This window comes from Neopsephotus bourkii, unplaced genomic scaffold (assembly GCF_033783945.1).
Source record: "Neopsephotus bourkii isolate Nb327-2 ecotype Australia unplaced genomic scaffold, CSIRO-AGI_Nbou_v1 NB_168, whole genome shotgun sequence".
Classification (NCBI taxonomy): domain Eukaryota; kingdom Metazoa; phylum Chordata; class Aves; order Psittaciformes; family Psittacidae; genus Neopsephotus; species Neopsephotus bourkii.
Genome location: NW_026900684.1, coordinates 7,210,250 through 7,233,855, shown reverse-complemented (window position 1 = coordinate 7,233,855; position 23,606 = coordinate 7,210,250). Strand labels below are relative to the sequence as shown.

Sequence of the window (23,606 nt, the reverse complement as noted above, 5' to 3'; positions counted from 1 at the left end):
ATGTGCTTGGGTTTGGAGCAGTCATATTTCCTTACAGTGAGAACAACAAAAGATTAGTCAATATTTACAATAAAAATATATTTTCTGTTTGCTATAGAATAAATTCAAATACCCCTGAAATGGAACAACATCAATGGCAATACCAAACAGTTGGTAAAAGACACAGCAGTTAAGAAGCTGAAAAAAGAAATGGAGTCTATAGGGCTTTCAGTATGCCATTCAAAACCAGAATGCAATGAGAAGATAGCTTATATTGCTGAGACTTTCTTTTTAATAAAAAAATTTGAATAAAGAAAATGCCACTCAAAAGTGTGAATTTCCCAGGCTGTCTGTTTTTCACTGTATTTTTACATGATTTTTCTATTTACTATCCTTCAGATTACAATTTATTATTTTAGCACTCACCCTTTGGACAGAATATCTTCTGGTTCCAACTGAGAATGTATGTAGTTAGATGTTCTGCAATCCCATAAATAAGCAATTATCTATTCAGAAGCCACTTTAGATTATCATTGCTTACACAGAAAGAATTTGTAAGGCTAAAGGTGGACTGATCTTAATCAATAAACAAGTGCAAGGTTTTTTTAACAGTAAATTTTTAAACTTCATTGAATATTCATGATCTTTAGATTTCTGTATTTGTGTTTCTGTAAACACTTCTTTTTGAAGGTTTGCAGGCAACAAAATAGTTGTTTATTTAGAAGTACTTGCATGGTACTTAGATACTTATACGTAATATTTACTGGAATAACAGCAGAAATCTCCTGCAAAACGATTCTCTTATACCAAACTGAAATTGTAACACTTTAGTAATTGTGCATATTTGAAGATACAGCTCAATATTTTCTTGTTATTTTAGAGTATTCAGTAGTAAGTAAATATGTTATTGCAGTACAAAATGGTAGAAATTCCAGAAACCACGAATGCTCCAAAGATAAGGAACAAAAAACTATTTATAGTAATGAACAGGTTTGTAATGCTGAATGCCCTGCCAAAATATGGTCGTCAAGCTTTCTGAATAGGTAGAAATCTGTTACATATGAAATTCCATTTAGTAAGAGCGGGATTTTAAATATTTTACCTATATTTTTCAGTTTTTCATGTTATCAAGGCTGACATACTGACAGAGTAGTTTTGTAAATCTACCCCATTTTTACCACAGCATAATTGCTTCATTAAAAGTTTTCTAATTTTAAAAGAAGTTTTAAACATAAAATATATTTAACTGCAATTTCATTTGTTTTATAGTGTATTTCCAAAGGCATCATGGCTTTTACAATTAGTTTTAAATAGTGTAGGTAAGAGTGAGAAACCTTGTTAACCCCTTATTTTTACAAATAAAATTTATTTTTTCCTCACCCCTTGTTGTACTTTCCCTTTCAAGTGCTTTATTTCTTTCCTTTGATGAAACTGTTGGAGCACTGTCAGTAAAAACTTTGTTGGTGGCGGCAGTGAAACCAACATACTTTTTACCAACATTGTATTGCTGGAAATTGTATTTTTTGAAAATTTGTGTTTTTTTTACGAGTGAAACATTGCTATCATACACATATGCAATCTTGGGGGTATTATTTCACATTTTCTCATCACAGAGGAAAGTTTCAGTTACCTTTTCTGTACTTTTGCAGTGATGAAAATAAATGAAAAACACTAGAAGAACTGAAGTGAGGCAGTAAATTTGGTGTGCTGTTATCAAAAAGCTGCTTTTATAAGACTTCATTGTATCGGGGTGTACCTCCAATACCACAACCTAACAAGAAATACGTTCAGATTCTAAGAAATATATATTCTGTGATTAATAGAGTGATGGGGAAAAAAAAGGGAAATGAGTTTATTTTAGTCCTAGAGTGCTGGAAGTAGATTTTTGTTGTTATTATTTCCTGAATGTGGAAGTTAATCTTACTTGATGCAGAAAATCTAATGAACTTTTACAAACAGAACACTAAATAGCAAATATGAATGATTAGTAAATGTTTGTCTTAAGTCTTTCTTGGTATGCACCATACCATGCTATTGTATGCTAAGTTGCATACACTGTTTATGTATTTACAGTCATAACACCTCTGAATCACAATTCTGTGTGCAAGACATTGTTCAATTGGATAACTAAAAAGTAGTTCTTACTGTAACTTAAAATTGTGCTAGACAAGACAGCACTTGAATAGAAAAGAAACAAGACAAGAAAATGCTGGACAACAAAAATCCTTATTGGCACAGTCGTTTGAATTCTAGATATTGTAGACAATTCTGTAGAGAAAACAACTACTGAAATATGCTTAGGCTAATAAAGGTGTTTTGCCCATGAATGCAAAAATAAGTGGGAGGTCAGCATTTAGGGGCTACCCGAATCAAATTAAGACACATTGAGCATTTTTTTTATTATTGTTTATTTTTGTAATTTAAGATCATATCAGATTTCCTGAACCCAGAGCTTCCTTTATGAATATCACAGAAGTACACTGAGGAGAACATAATTGCCATATATATATATCTATATATATTTAACGAACTAATGAAGGTGATTTACTTTAGCTGCGTATTCTAAGATATCACTAATAATACATTATCCTCTTTATAACAGGTAAATATTCCATTCCAATAGACTGCCAAAAGGAACTGCAAAATACTTCTAAGGTAAGGACCTCCTAAAATTAATATTTCAAATATCATTCCTTCAGGTTTATCAGCTAGAAAAGAAAATGGCGAATGTTAATTCTTCCTGTCTGGCTGATAGCAGAGAAATACAGATGGTATTAATCAACATAGACTTTGGCTTCCTGTTTGTGAAAGCCGTGTTTACATGTAAAAGACAAATTTTAACTCTTCTCTTCTTAGAAAAAATAAATTTAATTAATTTGGTAGCTTCAGAGAAAAAGCTTCCTGTGTGGAAATAAAATATTAAAAGCTTGTTACATTTTAATAATATTTTTCTTTGTACAAGATTAAAAGAATACTGTTAAACTGCTAGAAAATTTCACATGGTTAGGATAGGATACTTTTTTTTTTAATATGACAACATGCTAACTTCATTTTTAGTTTTTCGTAAAAAGTATGATTTTAGTTCCAAACTATTAATTTTGAGAGCTCTAGTTTTAGAATACACTGGGTTTGAGTTTCAGTTGGGGAAAATAACTGAGTGTCATATTGTGCCCAGACTGTTCTTTGCGGTACTTCATTGTTCTTTAGCTCTCTCTTCTGTAGCAATTGTTGATTAACTTTTAAGCTGTATTGCCCGCTCTCACAGAGAATATCCTTGTCTCTCAAGGACCCATGGAGTAGGATACAAGGTTTCACTAAAATTGGTATTTGTAAGCCAGGAAGTTAGAGGGGATAATATGGACATTGCTATGTGCCCTAAACTTGGATTTGGCAACCAGAGAGAAAGCAAGAGCAGTAGTTTATTGTTGTTGTCTTCATGTATGTGATTACTTCATTTTTAAACACTGGGAAATTTAAGAGCCCACCACAGATATGCTTTAGTGCATACATTGACAGAGATAGGAGATTCTGAATTAATTAATATTTAGTCATACATTTCAACATTGCCTTAAAAAAAAGCCAAAACAAAACAAAACCCAAACAAACCGGAAGTTCCATAATTACCTCAGTCTCCCAGAATGTATGTTTTGAGTGTGGGGTTTTTTCTGTGTGTCCATGGAGGAGAGAGAGAAGTTCTCAAAAAGTTGCACGTGCTCTTGGAATTGCATCAGATGTGATCCGAGTGCTGGACTTCTTATGGAACAAAATCGTGTGGATGGAGCTTTTCTTGAGAGAAAAGCCTAGTAACCTGGGGGGAGTATATATTCTGACTGAAAAAGTCAGAGGTTCATCTCAGAACATGTGGTATTCACGGAAAGGGGTCTGATAGACCAAGGACTTCAGGCCTGGTCTTATGTCTCAGAAGAATGCCTGTAATATTCAGCCTTTTGCTATTATGGCTGTGGTACTCCTATGGTACTTTTATGTTTTTTTTTATAGATTTTCTATCAAAAGAACTTTTAGAAAACCATTTTTTTCTTCTTGAATGAAATCCCAGAATCTTGTGAGACATGGGAAGCCATTCTCATTATATCTCAGTGTGCTATCTAGCACTTTCTTTATATTCTTCCAATGTACCTGCAATGCTTAGATTAATCAGAAAACTGAATTCTCAGAAGTCTGTTTGGCTATTTCCATAGTAGTCTATTTCCATAACTTTGGAAATTAGAAAGGAATCATAATATTACAAAAAGACTCACTTTTGTGTATGTTCAGATGTGTTGCCAAGTTTGCTTCTTTTTTAACTTTCTCTTTATACAAGAATATAATTGGTGAGGTAATTTGTTATTTTCCCAAGTACTCAGATAAACTCCGATAAACTTTGATCGCGCCAAGATTGAAATAGTGTTGTGTAAGTGAAAGTATTTCAGTGAAAGTAGAGAAAAAGAACCTTAGGAGTGAAAAATATGGGACAGTTACCCCCAAAAAGGGATCGGGGGGGGAGGGGGGCAGGGAGAATGGAGAGAGAAGAGGGAGGGAAAGGGAGAAGAGTGGCAGGGGGGAAAGAGAGGGTGCCATACTCCTAAGGTCCTATTTGAATGCCAGGGACTATGCCCAGGAGAAACATCACTAAAGGACACAGAGTATCAGGATGAGGAGACATATGCCACATTTCTGACAGGTACAGCTAACTACGAAAAAAAAAAAGCCTATTCAGCATTTGAGGTGAAAGGAAGTATAAAACTAATGACATTACAATCCTCTTGAGAAGTCTTGTTTTGTTTATTAAATAAGCCACTCTAGTAAGATAAGTAAGAAGAACTGCCTAGTCTGGCAGTGTTAATTGATGCTGTCCTGGGAGTATACTGTTATGTATTTCTCTTTTTGTACTTTCATGTAAAGATGTCAGCACATTGTACCTGACAGGATCTATTGTATATTATAAATTATTCTAATTGGGATGGAAAAACTGACATCAATTCTTGCTACCCTGTATATATCAGGCATGACTGTAATTTATACATAATATTAATTCCCAAGTATCAGCTGTATTTTAAGGTATACTTCAAATTAATACTGTTTCTATGAAGTCTTTATATGAAAAGTAGTTTTATTCTGTATTTCCCCACAAAAATACAGCAAATACCTGTATATAACGTGATGTATGTGATAGGAAACAACTATATGAGATAAAAGGAATAGAGCCCTTCAAACAACAATGTGCTTAAAAGAGAGTTAATCGCAATCTTGCACCCTTCCTTGAGCAAGACTACTATTGACAAAAGTGCTATAAACCAAAGACAGAGCCAGAAAAGGGCAAGTATCATTTTATTCTATCTTTCATATTATCTATCTCATGAGTGCATGGAATGCAAGGATGGACACATTATATCTTGTAAATATGATTATAGCAACCTTTTTTTTTGCCTTTCTTCTGTAATTCTGGGGCATACAAAATTTTACAGATATTTTAAAGCAAAATGAATCTGTTTCATTGCCATTGCAGTGAATTATTTCAGTGATGCTATTTGAATCCTGAGAGCGGTTACTTCCAAAAAGGATAGTTCTCTATCATGATGAATTCCATCAGTATAGTGAGGCAGTCTGTAACCATTTTAATCTATAAAACAGTTTGGGAATTATTTTTTGCTTCTTAGAAAAAATACTTGGAGTTTTTTTTTCTGAATTTTAGTTAAAAAAAAACCAGTACATGCTATTTTTATTCCTATTGTTTGCAGCACAACTGAGTAATCAAGTGTGTTCTGTCTGGGGCCAAACCGCTCTACACTGAACACCTCAAATATTGCTCTTCCTGGTAAAGTGTGATGGAAGTGCCTTGAGGGCAAATATCCCAAATATTTATTTATGACATGGCTTATTGCCTATGTTTTTCTTCCTAAAGGCATGTATATTAAATACTGGAGCATTTCAGATACTTGTTATTTACTGCCTGTGCATTAGGAAGAATTATGAATTCAAGTATGCACCATCTGTTTTGTTTAAAACCTTATTTGTCAAGCAGGTATGTTTGTAATAGGAAAAAAATACAGTTTACACCACTGCCATTTTTGGTTATGTGACTAATTCTCTTTCTTTCAACAGAAATAGCTGTTGTGATGGGAAAGAGATAAAGCTTATGTGGTTTAGCAAATAAGAATATCTTGACAGACTTATGTAGTAGTTATTAAAGGACTGAAGTGACTTAGGAGCCTAGTTTCAAGAAAAATCAATATGACTTGGGAGATGACATCATTTAACAGGCAGAATGACTTTGGGCAAGATCTATAAACACACTTGGGCACTGCAACACATAATCAACTGTAGGCACCAACATTCCTTACATGATGCACAGAGTTACATATCCAAGAGTGAGATCCACAGTTGAGAATGTAGTGAAATGACAGGATGTCTAATCCTCTTGGGGTTTAGGCTTACTACTAAGTGATTCAAGAGACTAAACTTTGGTCCTGTTCTTTCTTTAGGAAATAGAACTGGGGTCACCTTTTTAAAAATGTAATAGGTGAGTTTGCCCTCAAGGGCACAATTAATATGCATTCTACTTACTGTACTCCAGAATCCTGTAACTGACTGTATCGGGACCCTTGCAAGTTATTGACTCTCATATGTTTTTAAAATATCACAAGTTAAGATCTTTTTAATATATTGCTTTGTGAGCAGAATATGATATATAACCAAGGATATTGGAGGACTCAAGTTTAAATCCCTTTCTGTGTCCACAAAAATGTAAATTCTTACCTTCCATCTAATGAGGGGCATAATCAGTAGCAGTGAGTTGTACTGGGCAACAGTAATTTCTTGCTGTCCTGTTGAATCAAAATTCAACACTCAGTAAACCAAAGAGAAGGAATTAGTTTGGGCTAAGAGGTTGAATTTGGAGAATTGAGTTCAGGTCTTCTGCCATGCATATGGATTCAATATGTAGTTTACATGAAGTACGCACAAATTACTGTTTTATCTCGACTCCTGCAGAGGGGAGGGATACTCAGGTTTTGTTTGCTTTTGTTTTCTGAACTTTACACAGTCTGCACTGAGAACTGTATAAAAGTTTGTAAACGTTTGTTGTCTCATTCCTTATCTGTCATGGTTTAAGTCCAGCCAGTAACTCAGAACCACGCAGCCACTTGCTCACTTACCCCCATCTTCCCCCCAACTCCTGAAGGAGCGAGGTGGAAGAATCAAAAGAACATAACTCCCACGGGTTGAGATAAGAGCAGTCCAGTAACTAAGGTATAACACAAGCCACTGCTGCCACTGATAATAATGATGGTAAGGGAAATAACAAGGGGAAAGAATACAGAACTAAAAGGGGAAAGGGAAAGAAACAATCAACACAAGTGACGCACAATGCCATGCACCAATCGATGCTCAGCCCAACCCAAACAGCGACTCCCCCCATTTTATATACTGGGCATTACATGCTGTGGTATGGAATACCAGTTTAGCCAGTTTGGGTCAGGTGTCCTGACTCTGCTTCCTCCTGTCTTTTTGTGGCCCTCATCACTGGCAGAGCATGAGACTGTAAAGTCCTTGATCGGAGTAAGCATTACTTAGCAACAACTGAAACATCAATGTGCTATCAGCATTGCGCTCAGGCTAAAGTAAAAAAACAGAGCACTGCACCAACTACTAAGAAGGAGAAAAACAACTGTTACAGCTGAACCCAGGACACTATGAAATAAGGCTTTTTACTATGAAAATTACTCCTTTTGAAATTTTATGAAATAGGAATAAACTCCAAATCTAATTTTTCTTCTGTGGGACTTTGGACTTCTATTAAAATACAAATAGCTGCTTCTGGCAAGTTAGTCTCATCAGCTGGATTTGCATAAATCCTTTAATAAGAAATAGGGCTTGACTATAGAAATTCTGCTGATGCCACTTGCTCAACAGCAAGAAAAGACAGGAATCTGTTCTGTCTTTTCATGTTGGCATTTGGCATGCCAGCTGAGAGATTAAAATTTAAATTTCTACAGTGCATTAGGAAAAAACAAGTAAGAGTCTCTGTCACTATGCAACAGTACGTTACTGATCTTCTGTTCTTGGAGTTTTGCTTATTTAATCTCTCTCTGTAAATGTATCACCACTATCCTTCCAGTCTTTGGAATTCAGGGTATATGCATTTTTAGATAGTCTTTTCTGAATCCTTTTACTCACCTGAGTTTTCAGCAAACATGATGGAACACAGCTGTTTTGGGAGTGGCTTCATATTCTATATAAAAGAATGCATAAATATCCTGGCCATACAGTCCTTTCTTCACCAAAAAAGGGTTGTCGAGTTCTGAAAAAGGCAGCCTAGGAAGTGGTTGAGTCACAATCCCTGGAGGTATTTGAAAGGAATGTAGTGATGACATGGTTTATGTTGGACATGGCAGTGTTAGGTTTACATTTGGACTAAATGATCTTAAGGGTCTTTTCCAACCAAAATGATTTTATGGCCCCTACCAAGTGCAACTGAACCAGGAAACTCTGAGGGAGACAGGAAAACTCAGGCATCTCCCAGAGGAGCAGCACACTAACCTCTCTCCTTTCTGTCCCCATTCACCCTCTTCTTTCCTCCCCAGTTGGAAGTACAAGTTTTCAAATTTATTTTTCAATGCAGAGTTCTCCCCTTGGCTGTTCTTTATTTTTTGTATCTTCAGTTACAGGCATGTCTTGGATCTTTCTGTTCACAGTTCAACCTTCAGGTACGCAATTTTAAGATGCTGTATAATAATTACTAAGACAAAAGGTTTGGGAAAAATTACTATTGTATTTTTCAAATTGTTGCACGATTTGTGGATGTAGCTGTCAGTAACCTAAGGACACACTCAACATAATACCAGGAATAAATGACAAACTATGCTTATTTTATGGCACATAATTTAGCAGTTTAACTGTGGACTAGTTTAAACATATTGAATTATTCTACCTGGAAAAAAAATAAAAACATTTATTATTATTATTGTAAAGTGCTGTGATCCAATCAAAGTGATTTAAGGAGATAGAATAATATACCCAACTCACAATGTTTAATTTTAGCACTCTCAAAAATGGAGATCAGAGTTGTTATTGCCAAAGCAGCACTTATATATAACTAGATACTGCTTAATAACACAGGTAATGGAGATCTGAAAATTACTTAGCTGCATTTCAAAACCTCTACATTTTATAGTTTATTTCTTGAAACTTCTTTTTGCAGAAGGGAATTGCTCATTGCAGCCCCAGTTTTAAATCAATATACCAGCAAAGGAAGGGTTAATACACACACCTGAGCTTTCTTATTACACGTTTTTGACATTTCAGTCTTGTGCTCTATTTCGTTATTCCTATCATGCATTTCAATTGAGCAAAAGAAAGTAAAGCTGAAAACAAGTTTACTTTTCTCTCTGTTGTTGTTAGTACCTGAAGATCCTTTTTTCAGAGTTCAGCATCACTTTCAGAAATGTGCATCTCTAGTTCATTACTGGTAGTAAGAACAGTTTCAGATTTGCACACACACGCACTATGTAAGCCATCAGGAGTGCCTGTCAAGAAGTGGAGCCATAGTGCATATCCAAATAGGAAATAAAAAATAAATTTGATTTATTTGTTCTATTTATTAATTTATTAAATAGCCTTTCCCCGGTAGGCTAAACTGCCTTGTAAAACTGGCATCTCCTCATACCCTTTAGTTATGTGATTTTAACATTTACTGACTTTTTTTAACACCTTTCTGAATTATCACTTCTTTGAAACATGCCCCCAAGAAAAGCAATTAACTAAAATCTGGTCATACTTATTTGGAAATCGTTCCATCACAAGGCATTTAAGTTCTGTTCTAACAAAGGGACAGTCTTTCCAGTTAAAAGTACATAGCAGTTTATTATGGAAGCACTGCTGGGAGGGGAACATATACTATTTATTGCTCTATGGTAAGTTCACAGTGAGATTGGGGTTATACAGGACTAATTTAAAAAAAAAATATATGCATCTAACCTGAATGTGCACAAGTCCATGGGACCTGATGAAATCCATCTGTGGGTCCTGAAGGAGCTGGCAAATGAAATTGCTAAGCCACTGTTCATCATATTTGAAAAATCACAGCAGTCAGGTGAAGTTCCTGATGACTGGAAAAAGGGAAATATAACCTCCATTTAGAAGAAGGGGAAAATGGATGACCTGGGGAACTACAGACCAGTCAGTCTCACCTCTGTGCCTGGCAAGATCTTGGAGCAGATTCTCCTGGAAGGCATGCTAAGGCACATGAAAATCAACAAGGTGCTTGGTGGCAGCCAGCACGGCTTCACTAAGGGGAATCTTGCCTGACCAATTTGGTCGCCTTCTATGATGGGGCTACGGAACTGATGGACAGGGGTAGAGCAGTTGATGTCATGTACCTGGACTGTGCAAAGCATTCGGCACTGTCCCACACGACATCCTTGTCTCTAAATTGAAGAGACATCAATTTGATAGGTGGATAGGCTATTTCACTCTGTTTACAGGAATTTTAACACTTGGAATGCACCTGTAGAAAACAACATCTACAGCTTAATGCTGTTTATAAAATGTTTTTAAAGAAGTCTGATGTATACATAATGAAAGGGCTGATGACAGAAAATTCACCTTGTTTTTTGTGAATTTTAAAAAGGTAAACGTGTCTCTTAAAATTCAACGTATAATGTTGATTCTCTGAAATTTATCAAATTACTGTAATTCTTGGGTCGTTATCAGCATCATTTACCACCATCATCTGCAGCACAGATTTTACTTTAACCCTGTATCTCCAATTTTGCCTGGCTTTTCTGACAGCTTGTCTCTTCTGCAGTCTTTGGAAAAAATACCTCAGGTTGTAACTTATTTTTCAATATAAATCATCATCTAACAAACTCTGAAGTGTCAAAACATTTTTTAAGTTTTACAATAGGAGTGGGAATCCATTACAGTAGATGTTGAAAGTCCTGAGGATGGAACAAGGGCCAAGAATTTGCTCTGGTTAGTTGAGTGCTCTCAAGATTAGGTTAAAGAGTCATTCTCTTTCTTGTGTACTATAAATGGAACAATGACACAACTTCAAAAGTAAAGGCATATGAGATACGACTTAAAAATACCTGTGATACTGATTCAGGAGAGAGCAAGTTTTTTTTCTGGACTTCACAACACATCTGCTTGTATTAAACCCCAGCCTCCTCAGTGTCTTAGAAAATTTGGCATTGCTATGGCGCGACGTGTTCAAGGAAACGCCATTAAGCAAAGGATCACTTTGGAATCAGTGGAAAACTGAGCTGTGATTTTTTTCAGGACACATCACCAAATAATTTTACAGCTTTAAGGTTCATGTTTGTCCTTGGCCTTTACTTCCTTCTTTCTACAGTCTTCATTCCAATTGTTTTATTTTAGTAGGAAGCATTTGGTCAAATTCTAAGATATAAAATAGCTTTGGTAATGGCTTTCTTTTTTCTGCAGACACACATTTGTAAAAGGTTTGAGTATATATCTGAAGGAAATGTCTTCCTGCTTTTGCTTTTAAATTCCTGACCTGGCATACTTTTTTTCTGCCCTTTCATATTGAGTTAATATGATATTTAAAAATTATTGCATCACTGTATGGGGTATAAAGACACTACCTGCAAAGGGGGATGACTTCCTTCATTCAATGACTATATTTTTTTAATTCAGTAAAATTGCTGTTAATGCAGTTGAAGATAAGATAAAGGCCATTATTATATTATCTATCCAGTGCAGTGGCAGGGAATGGAAAGTCTGGCACAAATGTACTTACTCTTTTTCTAAAATACTGGAGGTCTTTATCCTTACTTCTTTTGGTTCAAATTTTCTCAAAGAATTAAGAAACCCCAAAAATAACCACAACACCCAAACACTCCTCCCAAACAAACACCCCCCTGCCCCCCCAACAAAATCAACAACAAAAACATGAGAAAGAACAAAAAATAAAAAAATGTGTACTTTTTGACGTTTTAGTTTTAGGGTTGTAATAATGGGCTCTTGAAATGTTCTTCTTAACCAGCATAAGTTTAACTGAAGCATTTTTTTGAATAGTAAATGAAAGTTATTCAATAGTCTGGTGTTTTCAAGTTGTTACAGACAGCTTGGAAATAGACAAATGGACTTGATTTATAGAAAAAAAAACTGAGCAAAACTGTAATTTATAAATGTGTGCATTCTGTATTTTCACTCTACTCTTAAAATAGATGGTATCTAAATTTTGTAGTAATTCCACTCTAAGAATCCCACATAATACACTATAATAGTATCGTTTGGGTGGGAAAAAAAGAACTAGAAAATACTGAGGATCCATGAAGGTCTGTGAGCTATGGCCAGTAGCAAATACATCAAGTCCCCATTTAACTTCCATATTTATTATTTTCAATATCATTACACCATAAAACACAAAGGGCTTTATCACCTACTGCTTCTTGAAAGTATTTTTCAATGGCTGAGGACACAATCTGAAAAGAAATTTGTTTAGGCTTGTTTAATACTTCAAAGAAATACAGCATCGGGAATTCACCCAGAATATTGGACTTAAAAACTTGTTGAATTACTACAGTACAAAGACCTCAAGTTGCTAGAAAGAAGCCTGAATTTACACCTTATTACCGTAATACTCCTCATTCTGTTGTCAGCTTGGAGCACAAGGTTAATATTCACAGTTTCTACTTCCTGCAGAGGCTGCAAATGAAATTACAGATTCTCAACGACCTGATTCACCCTATTTATGCTGTGACAACTTATAACATAGGGCATCAAGTGACATGATTCTAGGCCTCATGATGATGAGAAATACGCTGTATAGTCTTTCGTGAGACCAGGTTGAGTAATTGTATTTTTATTGCTGATTAAAGTAAAAAACGAGGGAGATGCTTTCAGACACACAAGAAATGATTAATGTTTAGTTTTCCTGGCAGCATGAAAACCAAGCTGATAGTGGATTCATATTAAGTAAAATATTTATTTTAAACAATATTTTCCTTATTTTTTATTGAAGTCAAAATTTCATTTATGTGAAATATATATGAAATATAAGGATACAAATATCAAGAGAAATGTTGTATTTGGGATATTAATTTTTCAGGGCATATTAATTCCTTATTTTTGTTTGAGCTATTTTTTTTTTCTTTATTCTTTTGGGAAAATGTCTAATATTGCAGAGAAATATTCCAGACTTCTGAAACTGTATTCCTGACTTAGAAGTTGGTTAACAGACTTGTACATTCTCTATGCCTCTATTTTATTTTTTTGTTTTCTCAGACTCATGTTTATTGGTTTTCTACTTTCTGATTAGTTTTTTATTCTGTGTTTGAAAAGTGTATTCTCAATTTTTTATTTTTGCTTTTCAATGTCTTTAATAGGACTTCTAATAAAAGTAAACTTTGCAAATTTAAAAAACACTTTTTTTTTTTCCGGGAAATGTTTCAAAATTGCTCTCTGTGTATATGCAAAGTGTGTTGGTTTTTGACAGAGCTAAATGTCTCTTTAAATGTAATGACTTTCAGTATTATTCTTCGCAGTGACATTTTAACCCATGTAGGTGTAGAGGCCTATCATGTCTGCCATAATACAGGTATGACATGTACCATACTTATAATGAGCCATATGGTATCACATTAAGATTTTTACCAATTCACAGAATCAAAAGTCACAGAACAGCTGAGGTTAAAAGGGGCCTCTTGAGATTTTCTACTCCAACCTCCCTTTTCAAAGCAGGATTCACTAGAGCGGCTTGGTCAGAGATTATGTCCTGTCAGGTTTGAGATATTCCCAAAGGTGGAGATTCCAAATCCTCTCTTGGCAACCTGTTCCAGTGTTTGATGAACCTCCTATTAAAAAATATTTTTTTAATTTTTAAATGGAATTTTCTAGTATCCATGCTGACTTGGATTATTATCTTCTTGTCCTTAATGTATTTGGAAATGGTTTTGAGGGTCATTTTTTCCAACACCACCCTATGAACTGAGTTGGAGTTGACTAGCCCATGCTTCTCTGGATCCTCCTTCTTTTCCCAGTCCTTGGAAACGTCCTCCAACTGCCACAGTCTTTGAAAGGTAGTCAAAACTGGTCTTGCAATGACATCAGCCAGCTCTCTCAGCAGTGGTGCAAACATACATTAGGTTTCATGGACTTGTGTATGCCCAGTAGTTGAAGTGTTCCCTGTACATGCCATTTCTCTACTGGGAGCGAGTCTTCGTAACTCCAGACTCTCCCTCTGGTCTAAGGGGAATTGATTTTCTGAAGGAAGACCTTACTAGTAAATTCCAGAAAGAAGACCTTTACCTTTTCCATGTCCTTTGTCGGCGTCCTGACCTGATGCTGACATCCTGAGCAGTAGGTCCTCTTTTTCTCTTAGCCTTTCTTTTGTTGATGATAATACCTGCAGAGGCCCAAATAGTTGCACTTCATGTCTCTCACCAGTTTCTAATCCAGATGTGTTTTTATTTTTCTTAAGCCTCTCCCTGTATGCTTGGACAGTGTTTCTACATTGCTTTTAGGTCACCTATCCCGTCTTCCACCTCTTGTACACTCTTTTTATGTTTGAGTTTACTCAGGAGCTCGTTATTCATAGATATATACATGCTTCATTTCCTGCTCGTTAGGATGAGCCATTCATGAGTCTGGAGAAGGTGACACTTGAAAATCAGCCAGCTCTCATGGACTCCTCTCCAAGGCTGTATCCCATGAGATTCTCCCAAGTAGGCCAGTGAACAGCCCAAAGGCACCTGGAGTCCTACATTTTGCCTTTTTCCCTTGTCTCAGGATCCTGAACTCTACCTTCTGATGGTCAGTGCAGCTAAGGCACTTCTAACTTCACATTTCTAACTAATTACTCTGTGTTTACAACTATGAGGTCCAGCAGCGTGCCTCTGATACAGATTATATGCATCCAAGCTGAAATACAGAATTCTGTGCATGGTAGAGCTCTAAAATTCAGATTCCAGTCTTGATTCTTGAAAGACAATTTTATTGGATATTTATGGTAAGTCCTATTGAAAGTAAAGGCAGCTTAGACAGGATGTGGGTACATGCCTTTTCTGGGAAATAATTGTGGAGATAAAAATGCATTTTGAGCATAGATCTATAAGACCAAAGCATGGTCTTAGAAAATTAGCAGATTTGACTGTAACACAGAATCACTGAATTGTAGGGTTGGAAGGAGCCTCTGGAGATCATCTAGTCCAGCCCCCAGCACATTCCTACATACATGGTTATCACTATTAGAAATTGAATACATATATAAAGTATGTATCTGAAGAAAATAAATCCACACACTCAATGATGAAATCCCATGTGATTTCAGAGTAAGCCAAACCTTTATTGCCTTACAAGTGTAGCACATTTTGAAATGATGGATGGTACTGTAAATTAAAGTTGTTCTCTTCTTATGGTGAAATTTAGTCAAATTCTAAATACAGATTTTAATCTGTCACTCCATCTTTAAGAATTTTCTTCAAAACAACAGACAAAGCCCTAAGATTTTCAGGCACTAATAAAATACACAATCCTTGGCACTCCTTATGTTGGCTTTGCAGCAGCAGTTAATTAGCAAATGTTATTCCCATAGCCAGTCTGCTATATTTGATCTCCATGTGCTAAGATATTTGACAAGATAGGTGCTATACCTGGCTTGTTTGTTTGTTGTTTTTTTTTAATCAAAAACATCAATTCTAATGTCAGCTTACCAAAACAGAAGGATTGGAAAGTGTCTAATATTTGCTAAGTGGAAAAAAGACAAAAAAGAGTATTGGGAAAATGATTGTTTTCAAGCTTCCAGTGAGATACTACAATCAATGGAGGTTTAAAAATAAGAGAGCTAGTGAGACATCTGTGTTGAAGTACACTAATGCTCCAAATTGGTATGGATTTCACTGAGAAAAATCGTAAAGCTATTTCATACTCCAGCTATACTAAGTAAACTAGGTCTACTCCTCCTCCTTCCCCAACAGAAGGCTAAATATTCAGTGGTGAGAGAGAATATTAGCTAGGATTGGAAGGAAAATATGTCCATGTTTTTCCTCTGTTTCCAAATTGACAATTTATTTGTGGTCTAATCCTTAGAAATTAGATGGTGAGATCATTGATTGATACATAATAAGCATTATCAGTTATCAGGGTAGAATTTTTTTACCAGTATTCGAGGTAAACTAAATCAGAAATGTTTCAAGGAAATGGGTTTAATCATAAAACCATAAAATAGTTCGGGTTGGAAAGGACCTTAAAGATCATCTGGTTCCAGCCCCCCTGCTATGGGCACAGACACCTTCCACCAGACCAGGTTGCTCAAAGCCCCAGCCAACCGGTCTTTTTCTCCTTTATATTTGAATAGTAATGTCTTCAAGCAAAACACATTTAGACATTTTATAAATTTTTCCATAATCTTTTATGCAGCAAATAATGTTGATAAGGGTATTACCCTTCAGTTTAACTTTGATATTTGCACTTAATATGATGGGAAGGATAACAGCTGTTGTAAGAGTTCTCTTTCATTAGCAGAATCAACAACAGTAACCAAATCTGTGAACTCAGAAATGGCTGAAAATCCAGTTTACTCATGGTGTTTCTGCAACTTCATACTCAATTATTTGGCTTTACACTAGTAAGTTGTATGGATCTCTATTTCCTATGCAGAACTTACTATTTAGAGTAATAAAAAATTTAGGAAGAGGTAACATCGGTTTTGTCTGAATGCAATTTCAAATCTTCGTATGTAGGATTTGGGACTATTTTCAGTTGCCCTGAGAAAGTTTCCTGGTCATCCAGATTAGGAGACTAGTGTTCAGCACTCCCACTCTGTCCTCACTCCATAAAGTAGAACTGAATTCTTCAGTTTTTCCAAGATCTAACCTAAACCAGGTCTGTTATAGAAATATCTTCCTGCAAAATGCAGATTAGCTAAAGAAGTTGGAACCAATTCAAACTGAAAAAATACCGCAAGAGGTATTCCTAACATTATCTTCTCTGTGTGCACATATCCTCAGAAACTAAGGAATATTTCTGGGTATGGAGTACACATTGAATTTTATGGTCAAGTCTGAGAACGCTGATCTTTTAAGTAATGTTGTTCAACAAATCCACAACATGTTACACAGAACAGCATATTGCCAAGACCTTTTATCAGCCTGTTTTCCTAATGGAATGCCCTTACTATATTGGTTCAGCCAAATCCAAATGAGCTGAAGGTAAGTCTGCCAAACTGCCCATTTAACATTGCACTCTTCTACATACTGAACAGCAAAATATAGTAAATATCTAAGAGAGAAACCTTGAGTTTTTTTGACTTTGAAATTTAAATGTATCAGCAGGCTTGTCAGCCTTTCTGTAGTTGTTTTGTGGGAGCTTAATGCCATAGCAGAGGAAAATGTCTCACATCTATCTATATGATCTTTCAAATAGGATATTAAGGTGAGTAAAAGCAATTGGGTCCATGGGCATTCTGCACCTGTGAGTTTCATTTTCTATCTAAGTACTTGTGAATTTGCTGAGCAGCTAATTTGCAGCTGTTACATGGGGTTTAGAAAATACTTTGCTTGGAAAAAAATATCAGGGAATGGCATAAAAATCATTTATCACCTGTTTTAATCCAGAATGTTCACCAGATAGCCAATTTTTTGAGTAAATCACATTCCTTTTTTGTTTTTTTACTCACCAAACTTTCTTGCAGGCAGAGAATAACGTGTATGTAAAGAATTTAGCTTTGAAAGTGTCAGTTGTGTGTTAGTGTGACAGGTAATGAGGCAATTTGGCAGGACATCAGAAACTAATTGAGCTCAGCTCACAACAATGCAGCTTTTTCAACTGAGGCTGTGTCTTCTGAAATGAATAGTAGAATTACATAAGACAATATGACATGTACAGTTTTAATTGGAATGTCTAATTTAAAATATTTAAAGTGTTTAGAATAATCTGTGAATCTGCACAGACACGTTCTTATACAATTAATTAGGTCTCTTCATTGGGTTGTATAATGACTTAATGTCAAAAATATAAATTATGGAAGTCTTTGCACGTACAAACATTCAAGTAAATTTTAAAGAAGGGATTTAGCTTTAATAGAAAGAAGATCTCACAACTGCACGATGGTATATAAAATTAACATGGAATAGCTATTAACATCTGTTAGCATTTTAAAAAATTGTTTAGTTTAGAAAGTAGTGCTTTGATTTGGTTACACAACAAAGCAATATTGTAAAAATTTCAAAGCATTTCAAAGATCATTAACTGATTTTGGTAACACTGATGTTTAAGTATTTAATATTAATCTCTAGGGGTACTGCATGGTGTTACCAGAACATTGCCACCTGTGGTGGTTTTCTTTTACGCTAGTATTGAAATCAAGACTCTGTTCAGAGAATTATAAAAGGATGAATATTTCTCATAAAATGGAATACTAAAAAAATGGAGGGAGGGGAGAGATTTTAAATGTATGTTAAACTGTTGTTTGAGTCATGTACATTATTATTCACTTCCACTATTTTTATTTTCCATATACTTAGCTTATTTTGTGAGAAACATACTTATATAAGATTTCCTGCCTTCCAAATTGTTCAAATTACAAATGAAAACATGGATATATTTAGTAATATGTAGCAGAATATTACATTAAAACACTGTAGTAAGAAAGGGAAATATCTCTGGTTTTATCTGTAACAAACCTGATACTTAATAGACTCGATTTTGCGTCAAAGTCAAACTTTGAGCAAACTATCACAGCAACATCAGTTGGGAGCAGAAACAGGACTTCTTGATTTACAGAGTAGCATACTCTTCAGTGGTTCATAGCCTCTCTCATTCTCCCTTTTCCTTCTTTACCACGTATTTTAGGGGGAAAAAATGACAAGATGTATTTTGTTCTACAGTGCAAGTAGTCCAAAGCAACCATGCTGCCCTAATCATAACTAAATATTTCTTGATGCTCATTGTAGTTCATAACCAACTTTTAAATAATGCTATTTCTTGAATTTATTATGTTGAACTGTCTAGATTTCAGGCAGTAAGAGTTATTTAATACATTTTTATTTAAAAATGTAAATAAATGCATTGCTTCCAAAGGAAAGGCATTTTAACAAATTGAATATCATGCATTAATTAGTCGAATCCCTTATCAGTATTACTAAACCTGCAATATTTAAATCCTTAACTTAATCTGACTCCATCCTAATCTGTACATTGTGAAAAGTTGTTGAGATCTTTGTGGAATCCTGGGTGCTTCTTACATGAAATATAATATGTCCAGCTTATTTTTATAATTAAATAACTGTGGTGTACAGAATAATTTTATCTTGGAACCACACAACATTTTGAAACAGGAAAACCAGAAATGACTTTTTGATCACAGTTTCAAGATAGAGTTAATTTAGGATGAAATTCAGTAGGAGTTGTCAGATATTTCTAACATTTTTGCACACCTCTTCATAATACCAGGGAAATATATGGTCAGTTATGTCTGATTTAATATCACTGACTTCCCCCCCCAACCAGAGAAACATATAGTTTAGGAAATTCAGGATATATAAAATAAATTTATGAACACTTATTAACAGGACAGACAAATATGCTGCACTTGCTTTGATTAGCATCCTTTGACAATTTTTCAATAACTGTTTACTAGTCACTGCTGCTATGAATATCAATACCTCCTTTCATGAAATGTCTCCAGCTAATTTCCATGACTGATTGTGAGGGCTTGAATGACATGGGCACTGGAAGTCTGCCTAAAAGCACTGACAACTTGAATGATTATCTTGCATCGTTCATGATAACTCTGTCAGGTTGTCTGAGAATAATTGTGAAAGAAACACAGGTCATTATGGAATGAACATGATGTGTCCATAATGGTTCCCTTTAAACTTCTAGAGTTTACTTGGTCAATAATCTGTCATAAAATAAAGTAATTCAATTTGTTTTACTGAAAGGCTGTACATACCAAGGTTACTGTATATACATACTATTCAGTATATTTTCTGAAATGTTACCAGACTTCCTCCTGAAAATTCCTTAAATTATATTAAAAAAAAAAAATTGTGACATTCTGAGTTGATATTAGTACTCCTATGAATTGTCTTTGGTCTTAAAAGGACATACAGAGATATGTAAGAGATTAAACATAACAGTATGGGATAAAATTTAAGACTTCCTGGTATGAGATTATTTTTCCTGGTTCAGAATTTCTGTTGTTACAATAAATATACTCAGTTTTTCAGTATTAGTTAAAAATGCATTTCAGTCGTTTGAATCTAAGAAGTGAGTTTTTCACATTATTCTGTTTTTTTTTTAAAATTGCCATGTGCTGGATGTAGTGCTTGTATTTTTTTTTTTTTTTTATTCTAAAGCCATTTTTAAATTATCAGTAATTTTAGGAAGGAAATATTTTCTCATTTCTTTTGTCAACTAGACATATGTAATGATCACCATAACCTGTTTGGTTTATTTTCTGCTAAATGTATAGAAAAAAAAAACAACTTGCTATTTTTCATGCTTTTGTTTTGGGTTTTGCTTGGTTTTTTAATACCACAAACACTTACTAATTTGACCACTAAATCTGAAAAGGCCTGTATACTTCTCACTTGTAAAATTTCGTTGTATTAATGAGAAATACTTTTTTTTTTAAATAAATAGTGTAATTCCAACTAAATCCACTGCACCATTCACTATGCAACAAATAAGATTCACTGGACTGTTATTCTTAGAGTTGTAGTAATTCTGATGTGATTTCACAATTGTAACTAAAGCATTTTAACTAGATAAATTCAATCTTATTATAAATGCTTAAAAACCTGTAGACCAGTACTGCAGATTAATGACAGTATGTAATATGAAAGCACTGGCTTTGCAGCTAAGTCATCTTGTGTTAGTAACCGTAAAGTGTGTCCAGTGAAAGATGATTTGTATCAGCTGAAACTATAGCCTGAAGCAACACTTGGTGGGTTATCACTTTAATCTAGTTATTGCAACCTCAAAGTGTATGTTAGTAAGCTGAGGGTAAAAATGTCAAAAGCACAGTTGAGACTGATCACTGTTCTAGGAACAACAGAAAACTGTCCCATGTATTATTTTCTTGGGAATTGGTCAACTGAAATTGAAGTCAGACTGATCATGGTTTATTTTAAAAATATCAGTTATTTCCTGAAAGTAACACTTTCTTTACTTGAAAACTTCCATAACTAGGAATTTACACACAGAAATTTTTATTATCATAAAAAGAATTGAAATTATGAAAAGTTTAATTACTATCTATGAATTGAATGCCAGTTTACTGTGTTTATGAACTAGCAGTACAGCAGATTATTAATTCTTTAGTACATTACTATTACATTAAACAATACTTAACAGAAAATAAAAGGTTAATTTTGTCAAAAGAGATAATGGCATCTCTGATTACTAATACCTGCACTAAACTGCAGCTTCCAGACTATTGTTAGAGACAGAATCAGAGAAACAGAGGATGGCTGAGGATGGACAGGACCTTTGTAGGTCTTTTGTTTCAACTAGTCTCCTCAGGCAGAGTCACCTAGAGCTGGTTCCCTAGGAGCATGTCTAGACAGCTTTGAATACCACCAAGGATGGAGACCCCACAACCTCTGTGGGCAGCCTGTGCCAGTGTTCAGACACCCTCACTGTAAAAAGTGTTTTCTTATGTTCAAAGCCTCCTGTGTTTCAGTTTGTGATCATTGCCACTTGTCTGGTCACTGAACACCACTGAAAAGACCCTGTCTCCACCTTCTTTACTCCCTCCCTTCAGGTAAGTACACATAGACAAGATCCCCCCTGAACTTTCTCTTCTCCAGGCTGAGCAGTCACAGCTCTCTCAGCCTTTCCTCACAGGGGAGATGCTTCAGTCCCTTAGTTACCTTTGTGGCCCTTCACTTGACTCTTTCTATTATGTCCAGGTCTCTCTTGTACTGGGAAACCCGGAACAGAACACAGTACTCCAGGTGTGGTCTCACTGGTGCTGAGCAGGACCTGTTTAGCAAAGACAGCTGAATTCCCCAGCCACTAAACACTACTCCTCATTCCTGTAGACAGGTATGGCATAAGACTGTCTCCACCACTGCAGATACAGATGACCAGTCTCTCAGTAAATGGAATAGACATAAGAATAATTCCTAAAATTCATGTTTATTAACTTATGCTCAGAAACATGATGCTGTGTGTACAGTTCAAAATTCCATTTATGGGTAGAATCAGAATTTGATTTATACAACTTATACTATATAATGGCTATCATTTAGAGTGTATTAATTGCCAAATGCTGAAAATAGGTGAAATACAGGTTTTTTTGTTTCACTTAAATATACATTGTTGAGGAGTTCCCTCTAAAAGTGGATTAATATAGCTGTTTCCAATGTTGTCTTTATTTTCATTTTAGAAAAGTTAAAAGAAATTGGAGAGTAGGCTGACATTAAGTAAATGTTGATAAAGGTTTAAGAGCCAAAACTTAAGATATATGTATGTATACTTCTTATTTATGATTTTTTTTTTTCTTTTAGTCTTCATTGCAGTGCCATTGCAGGCATTTCAGGGGGAGGTATTTGGTATGTCTTTTAAAAGCCATTGTACTTACTTAATAGTGTATATAAAGAGGTAATGTGAGAATTTTCACTTCGAAGTACTAAAATAAGATACTGGATGTGATGTGTTTCATGAGCTGCAATAATTCTGTCTCATTCATATTTTAAAGTAGTTATTATGTCAGTCTGTGTAAATATCTGTGTATTCTTGACACGTGTTTATTCTAGACATGCAGTAATTATTCAAGATGAATTGGAAATCTGTAGCTGCATTCAAAATTCATAAACACTAAATTACTATATTTCATTACTCTCTTTTTTTAAAGGTATTGCAGCATTTTTCACACATACAAATTGCCTGATTTTCTCACATACTATTTAAAAGGGAAAAAGGTTGCATGGTTGCCTTGAACTTTTCTCTTTTCTTCTGCTCCACATTTGAGATCCTCATCCCATATCTTACTTCCTTCCATGCGTGAAAAACACTGTTTGCTTTAAGAAATTATACTTACCTGTTCTGAACCTTCTAATGCTAAACATCATGAGGCTGTAGTGAAACTTGGAAGATATTGCATTGCCTTATTGGTACTGCCTAGTAACACATGTTTTAAATGGTGGTCTTTCTTGGTTATACTTCTTTAAAAGTATAAGGGGGAAGCATAAGTTCATTTTATGTTTCCTGATAACTCCCTGTTAATTGCCGTGGGAGTCACTGCACTTCACAGTTCACTGAACTGATTGAATGTGGACATAATAAAACCTAGAAAGTACAAGCAGGAAATTGTCAACAGCCCAGTCGTTTTTCAGAACTTGTTTTGGTGCTGAAAAAAAAGTACCCAAACAGTACTTGTTAATTCGGGATAATACTGGTGAAAACTAGTGATACTGTAAAATAAAAGTCACACACTATACCAAGTTTAAATTTGACAAGCAGAGCATGAACATGTAAGCAAGTAGATAAACCAGCCCTGCTCTTTCTGAAGGGAAAAAGAAAAAAAAAAAAAAAAGAAAAAAAATTGACATAGTTTTAAACAACTTGCTTGTATGCAGATTCATAATATGCTTTCAGGTACATCTAGGTTCATACATTAGTATTTGTACAGCACTTAAGCATCTTCTACAGCTCTG

General features: G+C 34.9%; 1 protein-coding gene across 1 annotated transcript in view; it reads left to right on the top strand.

Moving 5' to 3' along the window:
• Positions 1-23,606, top strand: part of TENM3 (teneurin transmembrane protein 3) — a 1,300,329-nt gene that overhangs the window by 154,972 nt on the left and 1,121,751 nt on the right. The window contains exon 3 of the mRNA XM_061372205.1: positions 2,582-2,634. The gene's annotated coding sequence lies outside the window, so the exon portion shown is untranslated. The remainder of the gene's footprint in view (positions 1-2,581; positions 2,635-23,606) is intronic.